Source organism: Blastomyces dermatitidis (genome assembly GCF_000003525.1).
Source record: "Blastomyces dermatitidis ER-3 genomic scaffold supercont1.9, whole genome shotgun sequence".
In the NCBI taxonomy this organism is placed as follows: Eukaryota; Fungi; Ascomycota; class Eurotiomycetes; order Onygenales; family Ajellomycetaceae; genus Blastomyces; species Blastomyces dermatitidis.
The window spans coordinates 1,309,309-1,320,315 of record NW_025544782.1 but is presented as its reverse complement, the minus strand read 5'-3'; the positions used below and the strand labels follow the sequence as shown (position 1 = coordinate 1,320,315).

Below are 11,007 nucleotides of genomic sequence, written 5' to 3'. Positions count from 1 at the left end.
GAGTGCATAAGAGCAGTAAGAGCAGATAAACTGATTAAATAAACTTTTAAGCATTCAATAGATTTAGTTAACAAGTCTGATCAATAAACATTCTTTAGAAAAGACATGAAATAGAAATCTATTATATTTATTAGTATTATTATTATTATTATTATTCTTCAATTATAGATGTATACAGTCAGAGACTATGACATCTATCTGAGAATCTTTAGTTCTCAGGGTTTTTCCTATATCTATAGAGTTAACTATTATACATTTATCAATTTCAAATATACAAAATCAGAAAATTCCAGCTCAGAATATAAAAACTGTTTATAAATTGCAGTATTTCAACACCTTCTGATAGTTTGAAATCATTTGAAAATATTATGACAAAAGAAAAGAGAACATAGTCTTAAAGATAGACACATTAAATAGCTACAGAACAAGACCTCTGCAGTTTACATCTTAAGCTATATATATATTTTAACACCCTATATAACCGACCGCCGCCTCTGTCCTCTCGGGCCCGCTCCAGGGGTTATCATTCCCCCTAAAGGGCCGCCGCCCAGCTAGCTCCTGTAACTAGCTTACTCATAAGTGGGATCCTCACTAAGAATAACACCAGAGCTACCTAATTCTAGTTAAGTCTCTAACCTTCCGGCTGCCAATCTCGGCATTTCAGCTCATCAATTGGCCATCATGGTCTTGCTTACACTAACCACCTATTAAGGGCGCCTAGGCCTTGTCTCACCTAGGTCCTTGCTAGGCCCAGGGTGTTCTAATTGAATAGTTTTTAAATCTCATTCCCCGGAAGTGGGTGCCTAGAGTGAGGGGGATGAGGCCTGGTCAGTTAAGCTTGATGATGATTCGCTATCCTGCGGGCACCCTAGACCTCAATCACTCTAGTACTGATCTAACTTGAAGCGCCCGGGGGGCTGTTAACCCTAAGATCAGTGAGAATTAGCGCCCGGGAACCCCTGGGATGGACATCTTAAGCTTGACAATGATTCACTATAGTGCACCCGGGGGCCCCCGGTACTGTTTTATAACTTAACAGTGGAAGCTGTGGTTAAGATGGCCCTCGCAGGGTTTGAACCTGCCCCCTCTTAGCATTCATTCCCCGGGGGGAAGGCCGCTAATTGGGGCTTCATGGTAGCGTAGTTAACCACTACGCCACCGGGCCAGAAATCTATTATAGATCTAACTTTCATGTCATAAAATCTAATTGAAAAAAGACTTATAAACTGGTTTATTAATTCAAATGAAATCTCAGAATCAGGTCATGAGATCATTCAATTTGATATTGAACTGAGTGAAAAATAAAGAAGTGAAAATCCTCTTCTCTCTAATCAGTATAACTTTGAAAAAGCTGATTGAAAAGTAGTTAAAGAAAGAGTAAAACAGCTAAAATCTGAAAGACAGAGCAAGCTTTATTGAAATCAAAGTCAAGATATCTGAAATGAAATGCTTGAGAATAGAGTAAAGCTGATTACATCTATTCTTCTAACAAGAATTGAAGAAAATATTTCAAAGAAAAAGTCTTCTGAGTATTTCAAACCTTGATGAAATGAGAATATCACTTCTAAAAGAAAGCAATTAGTCACTGCTAAGAGAGATTGAAAGAATAACTTAATATCTAATGAAGAGTTCAAAGCTATTTGAAATGAATATTTTTCAGATATTAAAAGAGTCAAAACAGATTGCTGAAACAAATTTCTTAAAGAAGCATAAGAAAAAGAAGTTTTTAAAGTCTTCAACTATACTAAAACAAGAAGTGTAGCAAAGCTTTCAATCTTAGAATATGAATTTCAGAATGAATTGTATACAGCAAACTCTTTTAAGAAAAAATATCAAGCTTTTATAAGAATTCTCTTTCAAAACTCATCATATTTAGAAGAGAAGAATATTTCATTTCATGAATATATTAATGAAAATAACTGAGAATGATCTGAGCTTATATATAATGAACTAGAGTCAGTAATATTCTCAAGTTCAATTAAAACTGCTGAAGAGTCTGATTCAATTAATCACTTGATTATTCAAAACATATATTCCTACTTGAAGAATGAATATTTTGAGCTCTTTTTCAATCTCTTAAAAAATGATTATCATTCTGAATGCTGAAGAGAAGCTACTGAAGTAATTCTTACAAAACCTAATAGAAAAGCTTCAATTTCTACATTATATAGAGTAATATCTCTGTTGAACTGTTTGAAAAAAATTCTAGAAAAGATAATAGCTACTAGATTATCTTTTATAAGCTCTATTAGTGATTCTCTTTTATTTAATGAATAAATGAAAGATAGAAAACAATATTCTGCAATTGACACTGTTCTTTCAGTTATTTATAATATTCAAGTAGCAAAGTATGAAGACCTGGTCTTAACTGCAGTTTTTATTGATATAAAAGATGCATTTGATCATGTTTCAAAGTCTAAGATAATTCAAACTTTGAAGATGTTAAAACTGCCACTTTCTCTAATAAAATGAGTTAATTATTTTATGTCTAAAAGAATTATACAACTATTCTTTGATGAAAGAAAACAAGATAAAACTGAGATAAAAATACAAGTATTACAAGAATCTTCAATCTCATCTGTTTTATTCACAATATACACTGCATATCTATTCAAGAATAGAGAGATGAAAATAGTGAGATCTTCAAGTTATGTAGATGATATTAATCTACTCTACAGTTCAAAGACAATCAAAGAGAATTTAGAAGTGATTGAGAAAGCAGTAAAGAAAATCTTTGTTAGAGCAGATATCAATCTAATTTAATTTGATATGAATAAAACTGAGTTAATTCACTTTTTTTCCAGGTTTAATGAGAAAGAACTAAGTCTAACTCTTTTAAATAAAGAGATTAAACCCAGTTTGAATGTTAAATAACTAGGAGTATGATTAAACTCCAAGTTGAATTTTAAATATTATATTTAATAAAGAATTATTAAGACAGAGAGACTACTGAATAGTGTAATCAGACTATTAAATACTAAGAGAGGTCTATTCTTTCAGACTATAAGACAGTTATAAATAGCCTGTAATCTCTCAGTAGCTGATTATGAAGTTCATGTTTGATGAAATAATCAAGATAATTTCACTGAACAATTTCAAAGTCTGTAAAACAGAGCTGTGAGAAGAATTCTGAAAGTATTCAAATCATCTTCTATTAAAGCAATGAAAATCAAAGCTTCAATTTCATCTTCTACTATTCAATTTGAAAAGACCTGTATGAACTATACTCTGAGAGTCATGAAGATGAGCTTAAATTATATAATCAGAGAAAGAGTCTCTTCTTTATTTTTATTAATTAACTCTGAAAATGAACTGAATTGAAATAGATTTCTTGATTAAAATGAGAATAATACTTCAAAGAAAATACTCTCTCAACTGTATAAACTATATTCACTGATTAAAAATTAATTTTCTTCATTAAATGTTGAGAGAATTGATCATGAGAAGATATCTCTCTGAAGAGAAAAGCTGAAATCTCTTATAGACTTACAAATAAGTAAACTATCTAGAGAGAGAGAATATGAACAGTATTTGAAGAAGATCTCTATAATCAATATAAAAGACTCTATTCTGATTTACTCAGATAACTCAAAAAATGAGAATTTGAATAGATTAGGCACAGACATTGCATATACTGAAGATAATATCAATTTTATCTCAGATTTCTGAAATTTAGGCTGTGAATCTGAAGTCTTTGATGCTGAACTATTTATAATAGTGAAAGCTTTCAAACTCATTGAAATAAAATCTTATAAAAGAGAAAATAGTTTAAAAGAGATATAAATATTCTCTGATAGTCAAGCTTCTTTAAAAAGACTTAGAAATAGTCAGATTTATAATGATTAAATAAATCTTGAACTGATTTTAAACTCTGTTTTGAAAATTCAAAAGAGAAGAATATCAAAACTGATAATTTATCTGCATTGAGTTCCTGCTTATATGAATATTCATGATAATGAATTAACTGATTCAGCTGTAAAAAAGAGTTCAGAATTAAGCAGATCTATTTAAAAAACAGTGTTCTGATCTTTTATAAAGAGAAAAATAAAAGAATCTTGTTTAAACAAGTGAAATAAAAGCTGACAGAAACAAAAGAAGAGCATATATTATTCAAGATTTGAGATAAAATCAAAGTGAAAATCTTGTTCAATTAAATGTAAAAAGAAAATATTCTCATCTATAATTTAGCTGAAACTAGAACATGATTATTTCAAATCCTGTATACAAAGATTTGATGATAGATTTAATTTAACAGAGTGCTTATTCTGCAATGCAAATAAAAATCCTGCATATATTATAATACATTGTGTATTATACAATAGTCTCAGAGTCAGATTAAAGAAGAAGTATGATTTAAATCAATTAAATATAAGGTTCTTATTCTCAACTGAGACAGAAATTAAATACTTAATAGACTTTCTATCAGAAACTCAAGCAGCTATAAGAAAATGACTGAATTCAGAAGTATCTGAATATGAAGAGGCAGAAATTAATTAGATATAGTCTGTTAAAACAGCTATACACTATCTTTTAATAATTTTATTTTGTTATAGTCTCTCTTTACTGTACTTATTTCTTTCTGTTCTTTTCTATCTATCTATTTAATGTGACTATCTTTAGGACTATGTTCTCTTTTCCTTTGTCATGATATTTTCAAATGATTTCAAAGTATCAGAAGGTGTTGAAATGCTGTAATTTATAAACAGTTTTTACATTCTGAGCTAAAGTTTTCTGATTTTGCATATCTGAAATTAATAAATGTATAATAGTTGACTCTATAGATATAGGAAAAACCCTGAGATCTAAAGGTTCTCAGGTAGATGTCATAGTCTCTGACTGCATACATCTATAATTGAAGAATAATAATAATAATAATAACAATTGTCTGACTATCTGAACAAGGCATCTTATTAAATGCTTAAAACAGGAGCTTAATATTCTCTAGCAATGATAGAATTCACAAAGATAACATTCACAAGACTATGAACCTGACACAGATATCTGTCAATGCTTATGAAATGCTCTGAAAGAACTTCTGACAAAGTCACTGACAGAGTCAGTAGTAAGATTATATAACAATCTACTCATCAGTCTGATCAATATTAAAAAAGCTCTAGAAAAGTTATTCTATGTTACAATAACAGATTCTCATACAAAACTCTCTCAATAATATTGTAAATACCTAGATGTCTTTCAACAAGACAACATTATGAACCTACTCTCTTTATGAGGCTCAGGAGTGCATCACAGTATCAAGTTAGAAAAGAAAGATAATAAGAACTCTGAATTAATGTGAGGCCTTCTTTATAATATGTTCTGAGATGAACTTCTTCTTCTTCAGAAGACACTTAATAATCTGTTGAATAAAGAATTTATACATGTTAGCAACTCTTCTATCACAGTCTCTATTCTCTTTGCAAAGAAACCAGATGAAGAACTCTGATTCTGTGTGAACTATTGAGAATTGAACAGATTAATCAAGACGAACTGCTATTCTTTATCTCTTATTAATAAAATTCTAGCTTGCATTGAATAAGCTCAATGATTTACAAAGCTAGATGTCATCACTGTGTTTCATATGATTCATATCACTGAAGAAGATGAATGGCTTACAGCATTCTGAACATATTATAATCTCTTTAAATAAGTAGTCACATTCTTTGAACTAACTAACACTCTCAGTATATTTCAGAAGTATATCAACTGAGCACTCTGAGATTTCCTTGATAAATTTATATCTGTAAATCTCAATGACATTCTCATCTTCACTGATGAGTTCAGAAAAGAATATCAAGAACACATATAAAGAGTATTACAATGATTATGAGAAGCAGAACTATTAATAAATATTAACAATTATAATTTTGAAGTCAAGAGTACAAAGTATCTAGGTTTTATCATAGAAGCTGATAAGAAGATTCAAATAAATTCTGAGAAGATCTCTGTTATTCTTGAATAAGAAGCTTCATATACTGTGAAAGATATACAAAGCTTTATCAGATTTGCTAACTTCTATCAGTGATTTATATAAAACTTCTCAGATATCATGAGATCACTTACAGAACTTATTAAGAAGAACTCAGTATTTCAGTGATCAGCAGACACTGAAGCTGCATTTATACAGATAAAGAAGATGTTCATCAATATCTCTCTTTTAATAACATTTAACTCTGATTATAAAACAGTTATTGAAGCTGACTTCTCTGACTATATTATAGAGAGAGCTATATTGCAATATGATAATGAAAATATCTTATAATTATATGTCTTCATGTCTAAGAAACTGAGTCCTGCTGAATGTAACTATGAGATCTATGATAACAAGCTTCTCACAATAGTACACTGTCTAGAAGAATGAGACTTTAAACTCTGAAGTATCTCTGAATTTAAGATAATCACAGATTATAAGAATCTCAAGTATTTTATAATTATTTATAAGCTTACTGACTAATAGATGTGATCATCTGAGTTCTTAAGATGTTTTCATTTTATAATACACTACTGTTCTGACAGTCAGAATTTGATGACAGATATTCTCTCATGATAAGAGTAAGATATGCTATTTAATATAACAGATACTCACTGAATGAACTGAGAATACTGACTCTTGAATCTGAAGATATTAGTTGATCACAATGAGACTGCTTATAGTACTATACATACTTCACTGATCAGAACATCTTCCGAATCTATATTGAATGAATTGTAACATATATCAGCTTAAACTGATAAACTTCTCTAAGCACTCACTGAGACAGTATGTCAAGAAGCACTTTGATTTCTCTCAGAACTATGTATAAGAACTGACATCTGAGAATACTCAATCAATGATAATAATGTTCTGCAATTCTGTGAATGATGCTGAGTCTCTCACTCTGAACTTCTATACACTCAGATAATGTAAGATATGCATGATTCTTGTATAACTGACTATTCAGATTATGAACAACTGTATTGAATGATATCTCAAGAGTTCTACTGATCTGAGATATTAAACTGTATCAGACGTTTTATCGGAAACTGCAACTGTTGTTCTTCTGTTATCTTGTGAAAGAACTGTAGAAAAGGCCTACTGAAATCACTTGTAGCAAGCTGCGCCCGATCAATCATATAGACTATTTCATTACACTTCATAGATTTCGCTGAAAGCTCTGATTCTCGGTCATTCTCAATCGCTGATTCTCAGCTGAAAAACTCACAGAATTTCTATTCTTCCGCTCTGAAGCTTCACCGCGTACATCAGTGCATATACATATAAATATTCACTCTGATCACTTATTCTCGTACTTTCTCTTTCCTTTTCTTCTTTAACATTTTTCACTTTGTTATATAAGATCTATAAATATTATATCAATCTATTCAGTATAGACCTCTTACACTTGAGAAACATTTATCATCTTCTTATTAGAAACAATTATCTACTGAGATATCTGAACATGTAACAATATGTAAGAAATAGAGAAACAATCAATCAGTTAAGTGAACACTGAGTCTCAATTAGTTAAGTGAACACTGAGTTTCTAGATAGAAGCTTGCTTATCAGTCACTCTGACTCTGTAACAAGGTCTTACAAAGAGAATATCAGTGAAAAATCTGAGAGTTCTGATATCTTAGATATATGAGATATTCATATAATTACACTTCTTCAGATTTCATAGATATCACACATCTGATGAATGATATAATCATGTCTAACAATAATATAAGAGAATTCTTGAATGCAAGTATAGATGCAGTGTCACAGTGACTCTGAGCAATGTTAAAATTATAATAATAATAAATAGCTGATATGCATGTGACTTAACAATGTCAATATAAAGAGATTCAATAATTATCTCAACAAGGAACTTCTGTACAGACAATTTCAACACTGATAGAATTGAATATGAATACAATGTGAACACTGAAGAAATGCTTAGATACTCTCACATCTTTTAATACTTCTGATCTCACTCTCTACTCATCATGAAGATTGAAAATACTTATGAAACTAAGTGTAGATGAAGATGCTATTAGTTCACTAATCAATCAAGATTGATATATCAATGAATAATTGAAGAATTATACAAGACAGAAGTTTCATTCATGAATAAAAGTATGCAAATCAGTATTACAAATATCTGATAATATTATCAAATATTTTAATATTCTGTTCTGAGTAGACTGGCCGCTGAGATCATGAATTTCACGTTTGATCTCATTTGATCTGGTCTCATACATTTCTTGGCGTGAATCCCGCTGGGACTGACTATCAAAAAAACATGTAAAGTGACTATATATCAGATATTAAAATGAAACCATAACTTGAAAAAAATGAGAAAGTGGTCTCATTTGATCTCATTTAGTCTCATTCTTGACATAAAGTTACTATTTTTAGACATTTTAAGGTTTTTTTTAGACTATTTTTAATTTTTTAAAAAGTAACGCTTTTTGATAATGCTCAAATAAGATTTAAAGTCATTTAAAGTAATAAAAATAATTTAAATTGAGAAGTGGAAATCATGATCTCATTTGGAAAATGTGACAAGAGTAGACAGTAAGTCTCACTGAGACAGTATGAGACTACTATCTAATGTTAAAACTGTGTAATGAGATCAGTTGAATTGATAATGAGACTATCAAAAAATCTGGTCCTGGTTCCAGACACGGTCACACGGTCAGTCTAGTTCTGAGACACTACTATGCAACAGAAAGTATTAGATTGATTACAGAGTATCTGACAGAGAATCACTTCTCTTACAACATTTATCTCTGACTTTGATACTAAGATTCTAGAAGCAGGTGATTAATCTTGAAAGAATTGAATAAAGATTAATCGGCTTAAGAAGACATTAACTTTTGAACTCTTACAGACTCTTGTAAGTGTAGACAAAGCCTCAACTTAAGAAGACTTCTGCATACAACTTTAGACATTGAATAACCATCTTATTAAGCTTAAGAGTATACAGAACAGTAGCAGAAGATGTTACATCTCAATTACTTATACATCTGTGCTGAAGAATAATAACAATACTGATGCTATGAACTGAGTAGACTTGAATATCTATACATAAGCAAGAGTTTTTGCTGTTTGAACAGGCTTTTAAGTTCCTGAAATCACTCTCAAAGAAGTCACTGATTAATATTAATAAGAAGTGTACATTAACTGTAACTGATCAGATCACATTGCTTTCAACTGCTAATCAGTCTATATATCTTCTCACTCAAAGAATGAATCAGTATCAGTCTGTGTTAATCATGTCATATTAAAGAAGAATTCAGAAGATAACTATAAGAATGTTCTGATAAAACAGGAAAAAGATTAGCTTCTGTTCAAATTTGTAAACAGAAGCTTAAAGAGATCAGATGATAATAATTTAAAGAGAAAATAACAATGAATATAATTCTTGTATCTACTGTGATAGATAATATATATAATATGAAAGCTATGATAGACAGTGATCTATGCTACTATGCAATAATTAAATCTTCAGTTGTAAGACACTGTAATCTTCAGTGTATTCTCTTACTAAAACTCTGACTTCTTACAGAATTTGATAGCTCAAAAGATGTTTGTATCTGTTACATGAGAAAACTAAATATAGATGTCAGAGAATATCAATGTGAAGATGCTTATATATATAAGATTAATAATCTTAACTATAATCTTATACTAGAACTCATCTGACTATCTGAACAACACATCTTATTAAATACTTGAAACAAAAGTTTAATATTTCTCAATAATAATTGAATTCATAAAGATGATATTCATAAGACTATGGACTTAATGCAGATCTCTGTCAATGTCTATGAAATACTCTGAAAATGCTTCTGATAAAGTCACTGATAAGAATACTGACAAGATCACTGATAGTAAAACTATATAATAATCTACTTCACTAGTCTAACTAATATCAAGAAAGCTCTAAAGAAGGTATTCTGTACTATTATAATAGATTCTCATACAAAACTCTCTCAATAATATCATAAATACCTAGATATCTTCTGATAAGATAATATTATCAATATACTTCTCTTACAAGGCTCAGAAGTAAATGACAGTATTAAGTTAGAAAAGAAAAATGATAAAGATTCTGAATTATCATAAGATTATCTTTATAATATGTCTTGAGATAAACTTCTTCTTCTTTGAAAGACACTCAATAATCTGTTAAATAAGAAATTCATATGTATTAGTAACTCTTTCACTGCAGCTTCTATTCTTATTGCAAAGAAACTAGATGAAGAACTCTGATTCTGTGTGAACTATCAAGATCTGAACAGATTAATAAAGAAAGACTGTTATCTCTTATTTCTTATCAATGAAATCTTAGCATACATTAGATAAGCTCAATGATTTATAAAGCTAGATATTATTACTGTGTTTTATAAGATTCATATTACTGAAGAAGATGAATAGCTTACAGTGTTCTGAACATATTATAATCTCTTTAAATAAGTAGTCACACTCTTTGAACTGACTAACACTTTCAGTATATTGCCCCGGTGGCCGAATGGTTAATGCGGCCACCTGGTAGCACCTTGGCGTGGGAAACCAAGGTGTGTGGGTTCGAAACCCGCAGGGGATACATTAAATCCGGAACTCAAGCACCTCAGGTTCCTAATAAATACAGAGGTGTACAAATCGCTTCAATAAAATCGCTCTATGTTCCTGGGCTGGGAAGTTATTATCGCATGTATCTAATTGTCACTCCTTTGTATTTCCTATGTTCTTGTTATCTTGGCGTGGTCTCAACACCTGTATTTCCTCCTGTATAATCAACACTTGGCCTGTATTTAACATCACGCAAGGACTCATTATAAGCTCCGCTTGCATATAAGTATAATGAAAGAATAATAATAATAATAATAATAACTCTCAGTATATTTCAGAAGTATATTAACTGAGTACTTCAAGATTTTCTTAATGAGTTTGTATCTGTATATCTTGATAATATTCTCATCTTTATCAATGAATTTAGAAAGAAATATCAGAAACATGTATGAAGAGTATTATAATAATTA

At 30.2% G+C, this 11,007-nt stretch overlaps 1 pseudogene across 1 annotated transcript; it reads left to right on the top strand.

Annotated features, from left to right (window-relative positions):
- The first annotated feature begins 10,482 nt into the window (after window positions 1-10,482).
- Window positions 10,483-10,571, top strand: BDCG_17591 (annotated as a pseudogene). The gene has a single exon. The product of its transcript is annotated as a tRNA-OTHER (tRNA).
- Window positions 10,572-11,007: the final 436 nt, after the last annotated feature.